This window comes from Anser anser, assembly GCF_964211835.1.
Source record: "Anser anser genome assembly, chromosome: 7".
NCBI classification, from domain to species: domain Eukaryota; kingdom Metazoa; phylum Chordata; class Aves; order Anseriformes; family Anatidae; genus Anser; species Anser anser.
In genome coordinates, this window is record NC_139727.1 from 12,983,084 (window position 1) to 13,001,262 (window position 18,179).

Sequence of the window (18,179 nt, forward strand, 5' to 3'; positions counted from 1 at the left end):
TGCTTTTATCTTGCGAGCTGGCTTGGCTCCCTTGCCATGCAAGAAGTATCCTGAGATAGCAGTGAGCTCAAGTATGTCTGCAGACATGTCCCGTGCAAGAGACTCTGGTACATCTCCATTTCTCAGGTAGCAGACCTTCCTGCTCTCTTACCAAGACGTGAATTTTGACATAGCTGGTCCGCAGGTGATCTGTCACCCTGGGCACCACTCAAAGATCCTTACGATAGCCCACAATTTCCAGTCTTGAGGGCAGGTCCTCTTCCAAGGATCAAGACAAATCTTAACCAGACTCCGCAGGAGCCGACTTTTCATTCTGACTTAGACTACCTCACAGAGGTCTCCAGAATTAGTTCGCTGAACTGATATAAGCACACACAGTGGACACCAGTCAGTCCTTTGGTTATAAAACACGTCCCTCATGCTCTTTTTCAGTTGGTTATTTGTTTTAACATGTTCTCATCCAAGGTTAGCAACAGCTTTTAAGGCACAGAAAGAACTTGCATGTGAGATTTTTTTCTGGAATGACCTTGTGCAGCTTTACAACTGATGACACTGAACAAATGACCCCTTCTCATACAAAGTTGGCCTCTACGAAAACTATTCGTGACTCAAGTATTTCCTGTATAGATCTGCAGAAATGAAGCAGAAGCATATGGGAAAGACATTTGTACTGACAGCAGCTTTACCATTTTTGCTATCTATTGCAACAGTTTTGTTACAAAACGGCAGTGAAAATTGTTTTTCTCTTTGGAGGCATTTGAATTCTTTGTTGTAAGCACATTGAGTGCTCTTCATGACATCATCACATTTTCTAACTCAAATTGTTTGTCCCCAGACCTCTTTGATAAATTAGAGAAAATTGGTTTTGGTTTTAGGTTATTCAGCAGAGACTCAAAAATAAGAAAGATGTTTTCATTCTAATTTTAGTAACATTTTTCATCTAGCAACCATGCAGCACCAATCATAAAGACACCAGTCATGGAAGAAAGCCTTATTTCTAGGTGAGCTATCCATTTTGGAGAGAATCAGAGATTTCAGAAAAATTCCCAAAAGCAGAACCAGTGGAAAAAAAAATCCTTGAAACCTCATCTGTAATATCTATTTTCTTTCTGTAATGATTGCATGGAAACATAGTTTTGTCTTTATATTAACAAAAGTGCTGACAGTACTTTTTAAAAAACAGCAATGAATATTGCAGTCTAAATGTAGGCATATTCACGAATATTCAAAGCTACAGTAATTCCCCTCTCTTTTCTGATGCTTGGAGAACTACAGCCTACACTTTTTAGCCCAAATCCAGTCTCCCAAACCCACATTTAAGCACCTACACAGTTTCAGACTAATTTTGGTAGCCACCAAGCTGAAAACATTTGGCCAATACATATTATGCTAAATTTATTTCTAGAATGATGGTTGTAAGCGCTCTGTGATTATGCCTAACACCACAGCTGTGTTGATGCACGTTCACTAAAAATATAGAAAAAAAAAAACAAAAAACAACATCCAAACCCAGCTTCAACAGTTATTAAGCCATCAACTCCGTTACCATGTCAGGACATATTTTTGTCCCCCCTTCACATTTGTTTGAACTGTTCTCCACAGACCATCTCCATCCTGTATAACTATCCCAAAGCTCCCACCTCAGCTGCTGTGGGTGGCTTACAGGCTCATGTAAGCCAAGATAACTATTAACATCTCAAATTAACCCCCACAGAAATGGTGCAAATCCCAGACTGATGGTGAGGTCCCTTACTTGCTCATCTCTCTCTTCAACCTGACACTTGGCACATATTTCATTGCTTGTTTTATGCAGCCAGCGACTCAGTGGTTGAAAGAATGAGCCAAACAATGACACTGTAAACTGACCAATGTAAAAATGTATTCAGATAGGGAGGGCATCACACAGAGTAGGGAAAAAACATTCTCCAAAGCAGTAATATTTCTTAATACAGCATTACTCATAGCTATGTGGGGAAATAGGAAAACCAGATAATCTATAGCTAGAAAAAACTGAGCATGACTCAATTCAAGTGACTCATGGTTGTGACTAACCTGTTTAATAGCTCTCTTTTTAAAAGTCAGCCTTTAAATCATTTCTGTGTGTCTGTTCTCAATTGCCTTGCATTCCATAATCTTGAAATGATTACCAAAGCAGAATCACGGTGTAAATCTAAGCAAATAAATGGAGCTTGAAGTTTTAAATAAAACATGTAGAAAGTTAGCATTAGGAAAGTTTTTTTGTTTGTTTTTTTTCTAGAATCTAGCAGAATCTAAAAGAAATAAAAAAGACTTATATCTTTGTCAAGCATAAGGCAAATACAACTGAACACCAGACTAGAGGGATGCAGAGCTGAGTCATCCTGCTATCAAGTGCCTGCACCCTGCCTGCAGGTGCTCTACAACTCCCTGCTCAACCACATTATAGTTTTGCGTAGAGAATTTCAAGCAGAATAAAAAAGTAGCTGAGTCCTCTCTTAGAAACAAATGCAGCTGCGGTCAGGAACAGCTATGCTTTTAGGGAGAGCTTGAGGAACAGCCATCTTCTGGCAAAAAGCATTTTGCATTTTTAAATTATTAGGGATGTTAAATCCATAAAAGAAATGAAAGTTTAGTATTCGTTCATTATTAGCCCACTCTCTTCAATACAGGGTAAATATTCCTCCTCATACACCATTAAGATGAATCCCCAGTATTTAAAAAGTTCATAAAACCGTAACTACTCTTTGCATCTGCGATGTACAGTAGGCAAATAAATTTATTGCTAGTTCATTTTTGCAAATAGTCATGGGACAAAGTCAAACAGCAAAAAGGCAGAAGAAAAGGAACCAAATGAAACCTCTTCTCCCAGTGCATGACCAGAATAAGCTTTTTAATTTCAATTCTTACCACAAAGTGTCCTGTCACCCCAATGACCCACCACTAACTTTTCAGTTCATCAGCTGAAATCAGCTAAAGAGATATACTGAAACTGCCCATTATATGGTGCTGTAATTCATCTGCTATTCTGCTCTGTCACTATGTGAATATATAGAGGTACCATGTTTCAAAATTACACTTACGTCTAAAACTACACATATAATAAATCATCCATGTAACATTTCCCAAGAGTCTCTAAGCAGGTTTATCTGACATTGCCACTAATGGAAAAGAGGATTAATGGGCTTTATTATTATTTACTGCTCTCTCCTTGACTGTATAAAATCCAGTTGCTTCAACCAGGTTGTTGCCAAAGGCCTTGATATGAATATCTACTTACAGCCTTAGGTGGGGAAGCGAGAGAAAGAGGACAAAAAGTTTGTGCTGTCACCAGGGGGCTTAGGCAGTAACCAAGGATATACTTAATTTAATCCATACTGTAGGAAGCATTTGATTGATTAACAGCTGAGGCAGTCTAGTCAAGCATCTCTCTGCTCTCTGGGAGAAAGTTTCTAGGTCATTACTCAGAAAAATATTTACTTCTTTGTGCCGGTGAACTCCTGCGTTTCCTAGCTGTCCTCAGCATCCTTTCTTCCCTGCTTGTGCACTGCACACTTTACAAAAAATGATGAAATGCTTTTTACTCAAGTCTGAGAAACTGATTGTAATTAATGTATCAGGCATTGTGAAAAATCATATATTAAAAGGTTAAGGAGTTTTATGTTGTGCATCAAAGCTGCAGAGGCTCTGCAAGTAAGTATGCCAATGCACTTACCCAAACACCTTTTAGCTCACAGCAAAATAAGACTATGAAGCATTTCCTCAGTTATTTTAGGAGGTGGTCATTTCATTTTCTGGGAAGAATTACATTACGCAAAAAATATATTATGCAACTCTACATTTCATTAATATTTTGTTTGTTGGCAGAAACCTGTTCCAAATTTCACAATCCATTAAGAATGTAGGGAATGATGCCCGTGAAAAGGGTGAGTCAGAACACTGCTGCCACTCAACATGAATAATCATCAACTTTTTTCATAATGTCCTCTGGTCTGTGCAAAAATAACTTCCCTATTTAATACGATAACTGAGAAAGTGTAAAACCGGAAGCATGTGCCTCAAATTTAGTCTAGAAAAATTGTGACCTTGTCCCATATTGATTATATTGATGAGCAATAGTCTTTACTTTGTTGGCCTCTTTTTTTTTTTTTTTTTGGTCTAAATGCAACATCACATAACTGATTATACCAGTTGTAAATATATAAACATCATCATCTGCATAACTCAAAGGTCAATAGTAAGCTGCACTGTTACCTCTTTACAGCCCTATAAAAACAGGGCTCAGGTATCTTAAAAATTGTAACACTTGCTACCTGATGGCCTAAACTAAAAATTTTAAGGAACGAATCTCAAAACTTTGCATTTATAGGCAGACCTCCAGTTTTTCCCCATGAGCAAAAAGGACACAAGTAACAAGTCTGCTTGCAACTTGAGACCTTTACCATTGTCATAAAGTGTCATTATAGCACTGATGTAGACAGCACGATCCATGTCTTAGTGCAGAACTGCTATCTAAGCCCTGGAACATCCTAGGAATCTTAAGAATCACATAGTCCCCACAGCTCAAACCATCAGTTAGCCATCTGTGTTTCTATATATGTTTCCACAGTATGCAGTTTTCAGAATAATTTTTGCTACTGCTGAGATCAACATGACACTTTCCTCAGCAGGAAGAAGTCACCCAGTTGTAAGATTAAAAACAACCACACAATTTCAGGAATCTGAAAGCCTGTCATTAATCTAGTAAAACATTCTTGTAAATGTTTCAGATGCAGACACAGCCATCATCTACATAACATACCTTCCTACTAGCATTTACACAAATGTAAATTAGAAATATATCAGCACTATTTGAAAGGAGCTTCATATTATTTACTTTGAAACATGGCTTTAACATGACTTTGCTAAGTCCTTAGTTTGAATATGAGTTTGGATATTGCTTTCCAATGGCTACCCAAAATAAGATGAAAACTGAAAAAGATTTGGAGCCGTACACAAAGAGATAAAGAAAGTATTGTTGCTTCCTTAAAAGTCAGTCTAACGGAAGTCCAATGTTTCTGATTGCCAAGCTAGCGTTTTAAAGATGAGTATATCTTGCAAGAATATAAACAACAACAAAAATAAATGGAATTCAGTAGCATGAAAAACTTCTTTTTTTAATCTCAGGATTACAATATTCTCACAGATGAATATCAGTTTTCATTTGATAGGATTAGCTGAGGTCTGCCACATTGCAAATTTTCCTAAAGATGGTCTGTAGCCTTTCCAGTGACCAGTTTTTAGGACTCATTCACAACTCGCCATTATCAAATTCCAATCTGTCATGTCTTAAGGCAAACTTTTGATTTACATAAAATAAACTACATATAAGCTAATTGGTTATGTGCTGGCTATCAGACTTTAAGAGAACATGAATTCTGTTTTCATGCAATCCTCCATTCTCTCCCTGATTGCTTAGCTACTCCCCCCATCATTATCCCAGCAAAATCTCCAGCTGGAACTTCTTGCTTTCTCACCACTGCCTCTTCAAAAGCCTTTTTTTTTAATGCCCTGGAACAATTTCAATCACTTCCCTTCTTTGCCTTGCACACTCCCTCCTGGGGCTGCTCTTGCACGTTTGCTCTCCACAGCACCACTGCCCCAGGCTCTGCTGTGCGCCTGATCTCAGCCAAAAGCAGGCCCAGCACCTTCCTCAGCCCAGCAGGACTGCTGGGAGGCCACAACTCTCCTTTCTGACCTTGGTTGTATTTAAACTTCTAGAGAACTACTTTCTGAGTGACTTGTCTTACACTTACTGCTAGTTCTTGAATATTGTAGGCTTGGATGCCCCAGAAGTCCTCTTTCCTCACATCACTGAAGGGGACAAAAAGAAGTCAGTGCCCGGCAGGAATGTGCTGACACTCTCGGGTTCACTGCCATACCTCAGTAACATGTTAGAGCCCCTTGTTCCACCCACTGTGCCTGCCAAAAAAAAAAAAAAATATTCATGGACTTAAAACAGATCTGGGCAATGTAAAAAAAAGATCAGTGTACTGCTCCAAACCTGAGGAAATGAAAAGGGAATGAATTCTGGGGGGTGAGGAGAAATATAATGTTAAAAGATTGAAGCAAGCAGAAGTATCTCAGGGCACCTTTATGGGGAAGGCTGAATTGTTCAGATGGAGTGGGATGGTGCACTAAAATCTGAGGAGAGGAAACTGGTCTCATGTTGAACTAGGAAAAGAGAAGACAGAGAATTGGAAAGGCTGAATCTTGATGATAAGCTTTCCAAAAGCACAGAAAAAATTAACTATGATAACAGAGAAATAATAGGCTAGAAGAAAAAGAATTGATAAGAGTCAAGGTAATTTATCTTTCCTGTATTTATAGGCAGACAAATTCTTTTTTTTTCTTTTTAGCAAAACCTGTAAAAAAGACTCTGCAAACGAAACTGTTTTGATGAGCCCCCTTGTGAATAACCTACTCTTACCAAGCATTTTAAAGAAACTTTCATGATTGATACGGTTTCCAGATGTATCCAAAAATAGACTACTAAATCTCTGAAAATTTGCAAATCTAATTAATCCAGAGCAGAGGTTTGGGTTGCTAACTACGCTTCCTTTATTTTGTATTTCATTCAAAAACAAACCAAAAAAAATGTAGCTGTTACACGTTCCTTTCCATTGAATTAATGCTAGGAAATATGCATGACCATAAAAAGCCATCTGGTAATTCCAGCCATGGAAGCAAGCCCAATGATGGCTCCTTAACCCAAACACCCCCGATAGATAGGATTCAATGTTTCTGAAATACATACACAACCAGTAACATATGCAAACAGGAAAACACAATCTGCATTTCTCATTTGTTTATGTATTCATTAAACTGGATTTCTGCATGCACAAATAATCAGTTGGTTAAGTATGTGTGCAATACCTATTTGCAACTAATGCAAATTATATTTTCATATTTTTCCTTTGTGACTATTTTGATCTTCTGGCAGTTCACTTATACTCTGGTTTTTAGAATAATCTACAGAGTACAGTTTATAACTTAACCTCTGTGAGTTTGGAACAATTAGAAATAATTACAGAGCTGACAAATAAGAGCTTGGATTAAAATTAGAACTGTTATTAATTACTGTTTATAATTAGAATTATAAATAAATTTACTGTTTATAATTAGAATTATAAATAAATATTTTTGTACCCATTCTTTATTCTGGATTTGATAAAAGTCAGACTAGCTTAAAAAAAAAAAAGTTTTTGTTTATTAACAGAATTAGATAAACTTTTTTTTTTTTAACATACAACACCTCACATGAGTATAAGACTTACACTCGGATTTATATTTGTATCTGCCACTGCTAGATTTATATTTGAATTCCTTATCTCCTGTTACCAGCTCTAATTTGCAGCTGTTGTGCATGTAGGCTTTCATTCTAAAACAGAAGCAAAAATTCTGGCATGTTCAATGTTTGCAAGACATTCATATCTGTAGTGATAGGGGCTAACCAGATAGGACAGATAGGCAGGTGAGACTTGGGGATGGAAATAAATAGGACTTGATGCTGCCTGAGTACTGATTTATTTGGAAGCTAGTGTATTTGCAACAAAGCAGTATAAATGAATCATTTTCTCTAGATAGAATATTTCTGTGCAGCTTAGATTCCAATATTTCAGTAGTATTTCTTAATGGATTTAATTTTTTTCATAAAATGAAATAAAAAATGTTTTGAGTTTTGTTCAGTGCTAATGCATGAAAGCAGAATGTATCCAGCTAATTTAATGCAGTGTCTAAGAGAACTCTTTATGGCTTAATAGAACTAAACTAGAAAACACACTTGTTCAGAACTCAATCAGGTAGCAGTCATCAGTGACAAATAAAAGAAAAAAGAAGTAAAGAGTACCAACTCAATACCTATTTTGATCCAAACAAAACATTCCCATTTTTTTTAAAAGGAAAAAAGTAGCCTTACACAGAGAGTTACATAAAAGAGCAACAAAAGAGATGCTTACTTTCTCCCTGCACTTTCTTTCTCAGCTTCTCAATCTCCTACCATTCCTGTAATTCTCACCTGAATGAGGGGTACCAGGAATCACAGCCCAGTTTTTCTTTCCTGGAGTGTGAATATGAACTGTGGCTGTTCATCTCCAAAGTTTGCCCCAGACTGTGGGCTACAAAGAATGAGTCTCTCCTGACCTCTCTTGTTAAGCAATTCAGTTTGTATTTAATTCAACAGAAGGGAGCACTAGGACTCAGAACGCATCTCTTCAGTTCAGTGACATGCAATTTCCCATATGAATTCCATTCCCCAAAATGAGACGTTATAAAAATGTTTCAATAAACTTGGAAAAGAAAAATTAGTTGGGAGTTTAGGGACTAAAACTTTCACCAAATGCAATCTGCATAAAATTGCACTTTTTAATCAGCACATTATTCTATTTACAAGGCACAGTAAAGCTCTAAAATATATTGCTGGACAGAAACACAGCCAAGTCAACATTTGGCTGGAGTTGACTTGAAATTTATTCAAATATCCTATCACTAATTATGTCTCGCTTGAGACATAGTGCCAGCCAACAGGAAAAAGTAGTTCAGGAGCTCAGGTGCCATTCCTGTTTTCTGAATGCATCCTCATATATGACCACGTTCAATACATCTGTTCTTCTCCTGGGCAGAGGGATGGCACACCCTGAGCTTCTCTGCTAATCTTACTATGCCAGTCAAAGACATAGATCCTCTTCTGGAGGATGAGGCAAGGACGTGCCAACCTTTTTCCACAGCTACTTTACCAGACAAAATGAAAAGTTTCATGCCATTCAACAGAGGTACTAGAAGGAAGCAAGTGCCCTCCCTCATCAAGCTACTAACCAGACATTTACACAGTATTTTGCAGAGGAATCCTAGATAAAAGTTTGTTATATGAGCTGGCTGAAAGACTTTTATTAAGTCTAGCGTGTTACAGTTAGAACTAATAAATCCATTTTACCAGGGCAGTTACATTGCTTTCAGTCAGTTCATTGCATAGGCAAAGAAACGACTGCCACAAAAATAAGCATGCATATAGGTGCATCCAGTTTTACATTTTCTAATATTCACCACTGAAGGCATCAGAGATTTAAAACTGGCACCAGAGCTCAGATGTTGCAGTGGCACTGAGTTTAGTATTCTTACCACTTGCAGTAGCTCTCAGGACTAACATCATTTTACAAGTAATGGTATTCATTAGAATACTAAAATCATACACCTGGACTCAGCTGCATCAAACAGTATAGTGTGCAGAAAACTGTTTTAAGGTCAAATCCAGCACACATTCAGGAAAGAAATAGGCCATAAAGTTAGAACTAACTCAAGATGGAAATCTAGTTTTGACTGACAAAAATCAGAAGTGCTGTTTAGTGAATTATTCCCAGTGAATTAAATAAAGCAGATATTCTTTGTGCCTGATGTACTGTAGGCATTTTCACTTGATATTTTGCATCAGATGAATGAACCGTGTGTGTCTCAATCTTTCCTCGTGGAATACCTTGACTTATCTTCCCAGCTCCAATTAAAAACCCTACTATAAAATCCTCATAAGCAACAAGCACAGAGAAGCATATAAAATTTTGTCTTTGATATTTGCTCATCAACAGATGTAAGTACTTTTAACTGGATATGTGTTTAAAAAAGGCAAAATCAGAAGCAACATGCTCTCAGGCCACTTTATGTTAAGCAAGCTGTGCTCAACACACCAGCATGTGACACAAGGGAGACACGATCTGTCACCAAGTCCTGTGTGCCCTCAAATCAACTGTAGGCCAACTGACACTGCACTCAGGTGCCAAAAGCTACACGCGTCTTTGCATGAAACATTTATATCCCAAATAACTAGAGCTGAACTACTGCCATGCCCCTTGGTTCTAATGTTCCCAGCATACTCCAGGCTACCAGAAGCTGCAGTATAGACTTGTTTTGCCTGTCTAGACATTCTCTGTGAAATTGATCCAGCTAATTTATGGCCACTACACTGTGAGAGCATCGTAAACTACCTTCACAAGTCCCAGTGATGGGCTCCATTAATTTTATCAAAACACAAATTTCACATTAGATTTTGGATCTGTTATTTTGACAGAGCAACTAATGCTTGGACAGATAATTTTCATCAAGCATTCATTATTATCTGATAGGATTTATCTGCTGCAATACGCTCTATATTCCATTCCAAAATACATAAAACCTCTGTGCAAACTAATGATATACTACCCCCTGCAATACCTCACATATAGCAAACAGCCCAAGAGTTCCTAAATTATTCAGCATGATGTGCTTCAGAAGCAGAATTTGCTCATATTTCTTTGGTTGAAATGTAGTTAGAAGCCAAGTGATTCTATTTAACCCATTCCCAAGTCAGGCAGAGCTCATGCAGTTAACATTAAACAAAATAAACTTATCTTTTCTTTTTGGTCTTCAGTATTTTAAACAAATCTAGGAGGGCTGAATCACCCTATTTTACCTTCAGCTTAAGCCTCACAAATAAACACATCACGAAAGCTAAGGAACTATGACAGATGACAAAAAGCACTGTGTAGCTGAAGATAAAGAAGAGGGAGACAAATTGGTTAAGTGCTGGAGTAAATTGTCCAGGGATGTTGCTTCTGGTGTTTTAAGATCAAGTTAGACAAATGTCTGTAAGGAATGTTTTAAGCAGAGTTTACCTTGCCTTTGGGCAGAAGTATGGATTAGACCACCTCCTGAGGTTTCTTCCAGATCTGTGAGTCTATGAATATAGCATTAATCACTGTCTGTCTTTGGAGCAGCCTTCACGGCCCTTGTAACTCTCAGGATGATGCTCAAGAAGAACTGCAGCTACTATAGCAACATCACAGAGCTACTTCACCTTCTTCTACAGGGCAAAACCACAATAATCAGTACTGAAACATACATTTTTTTTCCTTCAGCTGGCTATATCTTACCAGGTAAGACAGAATGTTTTGAGGGATTTCAAGCAACACACATTCTAGGTGGCTGGCAAAACCTTTATAAATTATCTGGTGAGAAGCAAAAAGCAATCCATTTCCTAAGATTTGAGGAGCTGTGAGTTTGAGAGCTGCTTCAAGGGAATGAGGACCAGGGGAAGGCTTGCTGCACCTGTACATGCCTGGCACTGCCCCAAGACCATCTGTGCAAAAAACTGTGGGAAGGAGAGCTTTGTCCATTCAGTGTATTAAACATTTTTGCTGTTCTCTTCTGCTTTGGTGCACTCATACTTCTTCTGTTCTTCTCAAATGCCTGCTACCATTCTATACAGCTACTATAAACTAAAATAATTCTTTCCATTTTAAAGATTCTCGAGCTCCTACCTTCCTTAGCAGGAGCTAAGAGATGGTAATAGCAGCATGAAAGCCCCTCATCCATTTTTATCACCTACTCACTACCCAAGATCTCCAGGTTAGAAACAGGTTTTCAGTTTCTTCTTTGGCATCCACAGCAGCCTGTTTCAGGAACATGCAGTTCTATGCTAGTAAGAAATCCAGAGATACAGGCAGAGTCTGTGGAGCTGGCAGATAGAAAGTGATACTGTAATCCTGTGTGCATTTGGGGAAAAAAAAGGAAGTTTTTTAACCAAAATAATTATTTCTTAACCTTAAACTATTCATTCAATTATAACTAAAGTATGGCTTGAAAAATAATAGGAAAACTGCAGGAGAAAGCATTTTCAGAGTTTAGTTTTTCTTCTTTCAATATATGTCTCAAAGTAAATTACAGCTAATACAACAGAAAAGCAGCCTGCTATATTGAAAGAAGTAAACAAGGAGCAATTCAGAGATAAGAAAGCAAGATTATACTTGTATTTTATTCTCTTTGCTTTGAAGTGAGCACTTGGCTGAAATGTTACGAATTGTCTTAACAGAATAGTAGTATTATTCATTTCCTTTGCGTTATTAGATTTTTGTTCCTGTTTGTAAGAGCCAACTAGTCCCATATGCTGAAGGAAGGAGAGAATAGCACACACTGCATTAAGTTTTGCCATGCTTCAGAGTGAGCGATGGAGGTCAAAGCATCAGCTGCTTTGTCAAAGTAACAGATGCAAAATCTATTGTGAATTTTGCATTTCATTAAAACGTACACTACAAATGTTTTTTGGTTTACACATGTTCAATACTCAGCTCTATCAATTACTAAGGATTTCAAAATTTTCTAAAACTTCTGGGGGGGGTGGAATTGGCTGTGAATTTGGTTGAAAGATCAAATCCCCTGTGATCTCTGATCAATATCACATCTGGACAGACACTATATACACTGCTAAATGACATAAAAAATTGTAGGGAAGGTATTTTATTTTTTATTACAGTCAAGATTTTATCATGAAAAAATACTCTGATTAAATTCCTCTACTGGTTTATAAAGGCACTAATGAAAACTAAAATATTTTATTATGTAGCACATAATTTATGAACAAGATCAATCGAACTACTGTTTTTACAAAATCTGGAAAAATCCCCAAAATACTTTCTTGGTGACAGTGAAAACTATTTAGTTTTCAGCAATACATCAAGATACCTCCTATCTGAGGACATAGGTACATTGTAAAATACACAGTTTCGACAAGGAACAAAGATGACATTCAAACAGACACTAATATAAAGCAAGTCTTTCAATAACATGAACTAAAAAGTCTAAAAGCAGAATGACAAATGAAGAATAAAGTATGAAGTCCTAAGAATCTGCAGGAAAACTACCGAAATGTCTTTACTATGCTGGACCTTCATCACAGAATATCTTTAGCACACCACTGAATGAAAAAAAGAAAAAGGGACTCCTTTATATGCATATATGCACACACATATTTGTATGTTTTATATATATTCTACTGCTTTTTGATGTTGCTATTTTTAACCCCGCTGATGAAGCAGAATTTCAGAGTTCTGCTCTGCTTAGTCATTCCCTAACTCTGTTTTCATTAAAAGCTATCATGATCACCAGTAGGACCTGTGCTACATCACTGCAGTTGGAATAAAATGTTTTGCATCATTGGAGCACATAAGTGACTTCAGGATGAAAAATGATGCAAGTGAGTAGTACTGCTAGCACCAAAGAACTGCACAGCAGCCTAGTATAAAATTTTAGAGGTTTAAGTGAGCTAGGTGTTCAGATCTATTGATCCATCATTGAAATTTTGGCTCCCAATTCTTCTTTTACAGGAGTGCTTTGGAAAATGTTGAATGAAATCACCTTCTAGAGTCTGTCACCATGCACACCAGAGACTAACTCACTCCAAGAGCAAACACACACATCACCCACACCAAACTCCTGTTGCAGGCCAAATGGCAGCCCCACCAGCATTCCCACTGAAAAGGCCAAGGGCTGGGCATATCATTGGTCTCACAGCCAAGCCTGTCTCACTGCCTAGCTCATATCTGGAAGGTTTCAAAGGGCTTTATCGGCTACTCTGAAGCATGGCAAAACTCTCCTTAGTGCCTTCTCTTGGCATTTGGGGTGAATCAGCTCTTACAGAAACAAACAGAAACAAAAACATAGTAACACAAAGGAAACATACCTCACAATTGACAACATCTGGCAGGCCATCATGTTCTCAGTAAAAAAGGACCATTTTAACAGACTGCACACACTAAAGCAAAGAAGATCTCAATAAAACACCCATACCCTTTTGGTACATCAGAACTTTGAAAGATCTTCAGCCACAAGGCAACAATTTTCTATCTAACTGTATCTGATAACATCTGCAAAAACACCGTGCTGCTGATCCATGGAGATAAACCATATAGGGGGAATAGCAGGGCCATCACCATGACACATCAACACTCTTGATGAGTGGCAAACAAATCCCAGATTTACTGAACAATGGGTATTCATACTGAGTGACGAAGAACATGCTGCTGTCACACAGCTTAGATAGTAAGGTTTATGCCAACCTTAATAACAAAGCAAAACTAACACTGGAACTCCCGGAGTACAACAAATATCTATGCCTACGTTCAAAATTATGAAGATGGCTGTTTTCCACGTTTTTGAGAAGTAATACAATGCTTTTCCTTATAAAGAGGCAAACAAAAGCATTTGAACTGCAGCAGTATTGTCTTTTATTAGTTTTCTCTTTTTTACCTCTTTTTTTTTTCTTTCCAAAAAAAGAACAAGTATTAACATCTTGAGGCCTTGAGTTGTCCTCAGGTCACTAATCTCTCTGGCTGACCTATTACAATCACCCCTTACTTATGTTTCACTGACACCTGATGATAATCTTGAACACTCTCCTGATCTGAGAGCTTGTTAAAAGATATATTTGTACCATAGATCACGAAACGTACCTTCTTTTTGTAGAGAAGAGAAATCAGTACTGTATGTAAAATGTGAAAACATTTCAAAAAGTGTAAGATAATTCTCCATTACTAGCATCTTGAAAGTAAATTTTTCACTCTCAACACGAAAGCCAGACTGGTGACTGTCATACAATTGCAAACACATTGAAATTCTATTAAGATACAAAGCAATAAATACATTTTAAAATAATTCTCTCTGCTAAGCAAGCTTAGCTTTGCTAAACTGCTCTAGAAATTTCTTCTTCCTTGCAGTTTCTGGAAATAGACATTTTCTGAATGTGACCTTTAGGTTTTCACATTCTGGGTCATAATAGATTTCTTTTTTATGTAAACACAGACATGTTGGTGAACACATGCAATATGTTTACACCGATTATAGAAACATTTTTCAGTAAACAGTTAATTTACCATGTGTTCTTTGTGCAAAGGTACCACCTACAGACAGAACTTTCTATGGCAGTTAGGTACTACTGTCTCCATGGAAAAGACTCGCCCAGACCATCACTACCACCTTTTTTGATTTTTCTATCAGTTGCCTACACAAACTGCTGTTTTTATGTGACATACACACCTGGCAAGACACTTCAAAATGCAACAGCAAAGGATCACAAAATGACAAAGGAAACTGTATCCCAAGGCGAATTATGTACTGTTCAGTTCCAGCACTTGTTTTTCTTGGTGTTATCTTCACATGCCTTGATGTTATTTCAGAAAAAACAAGTTTTACCAAAATTAGAACTTGGGTATTCCTAAGTAAGATATGTGCACATATATTTTTGCTTATCTTGTATTTATTACAAATTATTTTAAAGTCCTAAGATAAATTGCTTTTTTCCTTACATTACTAAATATTAAAGAAGCTGTTTTTAGCTCATCAATTTTAGGGGGTCATTAATTGTGATTCAGCCAACTTATATCTGTCTTAGCTCAAGAAAGCATGAGGTTTACAGGGAACTTGGCATATCAAAAAAAAAAAAACAAAAAAAACCACACACATACAAAAACTACAACCAATCAACAACAACAACAAAACAAACTAAGGCAGCACTGAGAAACAGGTCAGGAGCAGGAGAACAGGAAAGAAGTATGTCATGACCTTGTAATTCAATTTGTCTTGTTTTCACATTCAGAAAATAATCAAAGATGAGAAACCAGTAAAAAAAAAAAAAGTACTTATTATTAATACTAAGTACACATAGTATATCCCAAAATAGCGACAGTGCACTATTTCAAGGATTTTTTTTCCCAGTTCAATGATTTGTGAAACACTTTTATTCAGTTTTTTTTATGAAAAAGTTTAACCTGACCTTGCTCACAGTAAGAATCTCTGCTCAAATGGCTGAAGAACATTAACTACTGACCTGCTTCCTGAAAGTCCTTATATACCAGCAATTTCAAAAGCAAAAGTTTTCCTTAGGAAATATGAAAAAAAATATATATTTATGGTACCAGCTGGTGTCCAGCTTGTTACCCACGGCTGGAAGATGAACTAATGATACTGCCAAATGAATTAAAGAGTTCTTTCTGGTATCCAGTGCTGAGGCACATCATTGTCAAAACCAGCATGTCGCTACTGAACTTGCTTATCACTGCATTTCCAGTTTATGTACACTTGAAGTTGACCGACACAAAAATATGGTAACAATTTTTTTTGGCAATTCTAGGTATTACAGAATTCAAATCTGTTAATTTGGTGGGTTTTATTTACTTTTTTAAGTGCAGTTGATAATTTATTTTAGCTTACTGCAGTAAATTAGTAATCTGCTTATCACATTCCACAAAAAACACTGAAACACACCGCGCTATTTTAGAGCATTGTGATTTCCCCTTTTTTGGGATGTACACAAAGTTACCTTTTTGTGCTTGTTTCTTTTGAGAGTCCTTTTACTAGAATTTGACATTTCTGCCAACTGTTTAATAATACTTTGGGAAATTGGGTAAAGTTCTTTCGTTATGTATTACTTACCATTGGAGAGCTGCAAGTGCTAGGCTGTATGTTACCCTCCCTATATGTAATATAGGCTATATGTTACCCTCCCTCAAACAGCAGTCCAAAGCTCACTGAAGTACTCAGCCTTCTTTATACACGAGCATTAGATGAACGTACTGTATAACTTGGTTCTTTTTTGTGGCTGCTCTTCTGAAGTTATTTTTACCTCCCCTCCCCCAAACTCTCTTTCCATTTTGCAAAATATTCATTGCATCAAATACACTCAGAATTCAACTTTTAATGACAGGTAGACATCAGGGCCCAAATAGGTCTGTTTCAAGGGTGCTGGCTCAGGAAGGCAACATGCATGCAAGCACTTAACCCAGCTGGGTGGATGGCTGGGTTAACAGGGCACTGGCAGCTGTTCTCGTACTCTACTCAGCACAGCCCTGGTGTCTCGGTACTTCTGCGAAGCAGCCTGTAACTAACTATGGATTAGTAGTGGATCCCTTTATGCAGGTTCATCTGAAAATGTTGACAACCCTCACAGGCATCAGCCTCCTGTTCTTTCTTTGCAAGCTAGGATATAATTTTCATTGCTTGTCTTGGGAAATTCATAGGCCAAATTAAGACTGTATCTGTATTTCCTATCTAAGGAAGACAGAAGTACAATAACTGAGAGCAAATACTAAAAATGTCTTGAAATTACACTGGCAGAAATTCAGAGAATACTGGTAAATCCTCACCACTCATCAGCCTGTCTCAGTGAGAGGAACTTATTTTCTGAGTTGGTGGCCAGATGCTGAGATGTTTTTCATTAATTTAGTGACTCTGGGAGATAACGTGTGGCATCTTTTGGTACCAAATATGACCTAATGGCCTACAGCTGTCAGCAGCATGTCTGGAGAAAACTGCATTAGACATCCTTACCCAACTGTAATAATGTCTATTTTTTTAACGTGAACCTGTTTTATTACCTTGGCTTTTAAATATCACATTAGAAACTTTCAGTAGGTTACAAACTCTTTGGGCTTGAAACGGTTCAGAAACACTCTGCTGGTGGAGAACAATGACATGATGAGATTATTTTTAGTTTTTGAGAAAACTAGACAAAATATTACACCAATCTGGATAGGAAATTGCCTAAAAATAGGTGTATGCAGATTTTTTTCATTTTGTCCTTTATGTTTCTCACACCAGTGACTGTCTCCCAGCAGAAACTCACACAAAATTGAGATTAATCACAGTCTCTGGGAGCTAGGAAACATATTCCTTCAAAGACTTGTCCCTAAAATGTTTATTTCTTGCATTGCCCAGCTGGTTCAAAATACAAACAACAGAAGAAGTAAACCATCGTTTCTCCCCCACCATTACCTTGATCTTCCCTGATAAGCAATGATCAGGCAGAATAAGACACTGGTAGTAAAACATATGCATGGTTTGCCCTTTAATATCTACTTATGTGGTCCATTAGTATTAATGGCACTTATGCAAGTGTTTCAACAGGAAAATTACCCACCCAAGGGGCTCTTTCTGCACCATTTTCTGTACTATCTGAAGATAAGGGTGAAAACAAGAGAAGGTTACAGCAGCTTCTGCCTGTCAATATCATTCTTTCAGAGTAAATTGATAACCTGATCTCTTGAGGGGTTAAACAGTGCGTGAGGTGAGAACTTGCAGCTATTCTTAATGGAATTTGTAATGTTAACAGCACTAAAGAACATTTTACAATAAAATACAGCTTTAGTAAACAAGTATATAAGGCCTGACTGAAAGCTGAAATACTATTTTCAACTTAACATAAGAAGAAAAAGCTGGCAATACATTGAAGGTACAGATATATGTGTCTGAATACTGAAAATTACTGTAAGGAACAACAGTGTAACAAATGCCAGAACTGATCACCTTCAGAAATGTCATTTCTCAAATTCTGCAAAAATGACAATGTAACTGCTTCACCCATTGATGAA

General features: G+C 37.2%; 1 protein-coding gene across 22 annotated transcripts in view; it reads right to left on the minus strand.

Moving 5' to 3' along the window:
- FAM13C (family with sequence similarity 13 member C) overlaps positions 1 to 18,179 on the minus strand; it is a 133,753-nt gene that overhangs the window by 60,859 nt on the left and 54,715 nt on the right. The gene's annotated exons all lie outside the window — the stretch shown is intronic.